This window comes from Prunus avium, chromosome 7, assembly GCF_965620075.1.
Source record: "Prunus avium chromosome 7, drPruAviu1.hap1.1, whole genome shotgun sequence".
NCBI classification, from domain to species: Eukaryota; Viridiplantae; Streptophyta; class Magnoliopsida; order Rosales; family Rosaceae; genus Prunus; species Prunus avium.
In genome coordinates this window covers 10,092,603-10,094,422 of record NC_142290.1, presented here as the reverse complement: position 1 = coordinate 10,094,422, position 1,820 = coordinate 10,092,603, and positions in this window count along the sequence as shown.

Here is a 1,820-nt window from a genome sequence, read left to right as displayed (position 1 = left end):
GGATTTCACTCAAAACTCACCAAATGACTTCTCCCACCATATTATGATGTTGCCCAAGTTTTGGGCTCGATCCGAAATCAATAGGTGTTCCAAATTGGACAATTCAAGTTCAACGGCAGTTCGTTCCTAATTGGTGTGGTTGGTGTATTCCACACTTCTAGCGATTGTATTTCACTCAAAACTCACCAAATGACTCCTCCCACCTTATTATGATGTTGCCCAAGTTTGGGGTTCGATTCGAAATCAATAGGTGTGAGAAATTGGACAATTCAAGTTCAACGGCAGATCGTTCCTAACTGGAGTGGTTGTTGTATTCCATACTTCTAGGGATTGGATTCCACTCAAAACTCACCAAATGACTCCTCCCACCATATTATGTTGTTGCCCAAGTTTTGGACTCGATCCGAAATCAATGGCTCTTCCAAATTGGACAATTCAAGTTCAACGGCAGTTCGTTCCTAATTGGAGTGGTTGGTGTATTCCACACTTCTAGCGATTGGATTTCACTCAAAACTAACCAAATTACTCCTCCCACCATATTATGATGTTGCCCAGGTTTTGGACTTGATCCGAAATCAATGGGTCTTACAAATTTGACAATTAGAGTTCAACGGCAGTTCGTTCCTAATTGGAGTGGTTGGTGTATTCCATACTTCTAGCGATTGGATTTCACTCAAAACTCACCAAATGACTCCTACCACCACATTATGTTGTTGCCCAAGTTTTGGGCTCGATCCGAAATCAATAGGTGTTCCAAATTGGACAATTCGAGTTCAACGGCAGTTCGTTCCTAATTGGAGTGGTTGGTGTATTCCGTACTTCTAGTGATTGGATTTCACTCAAAACTCACCAATTGACTCCTCCCACCATATTATGTTGTTGCCCAAGTTTTGGGCTCGATCCGAAATCAATAGGTTTGAGAAATTGGACAATTCAAATTCAACGGAAGTTCGTTCCTAATTGGAGTGGTTGGTGTATTCCATACTTCTTGCGATTGGATTTCACTCAAAACTCACCAAATGACTCCTCCCACCATATTATGATGTTTGCCAAGTTTTGGGCTCGATCCGAAATCAATAGGTGTTCCAAATTGGACAATTCAAGTTCGACGGCAGTTCGGTCCTAATAAGAGTGGTTGGTGTATTCCACACTTCTAGCGATTGGATTTCACTCAAAACTCCCCAAATGACTCCTCCCACCATATTATGATGTTGCCCAAGTTTTGGGCTCGATCCGAAATCAATAGGTGTGATAAATTGGTCAATTCAATTTCAACGACAGTTCGTTCCCAATTGGAGTGGTTGGTGTATTCCGTACTTCTAGCGATTGGATTTCACTCAAAACCCACCAAATGACTCCTCCCACCATATTATGATGTTGCCCAAGTTTTGGGCTCGATCCGAAATCAATAGGTGTGAGAAATTGGACAATTCAAGTTCAACGGCAGTTCGTTCCTCATTGGAGTGGTTGGTGAATTCCACACTTCTAGCAATTGGATTTCACTCAAAACTCACCAAATGACTCCTCCCACCATATTATGATGTTGCCCAAGTTTGGGGTTCGATCCGAAATCAATAGGTGTTCCAAATTGGACAATTCAAGTTCGACGGCAGTTCGGTCCTAATAAGAGTGGTTGGTGTATTCCACACTTCTAGCGATTGGATTTCACTCAAAACTCCCCAAATGACTCCTCCCACCATATTATGATGTTGCCCAAGTTTGGGGTTCGATCCGAAATCAATAGGTGTGAAAAATTCGACAATTCACGTTCAACGGCAGTTCGTTCCTGATGGGAGTGGTTGGTGTTTTCCATACTTCTA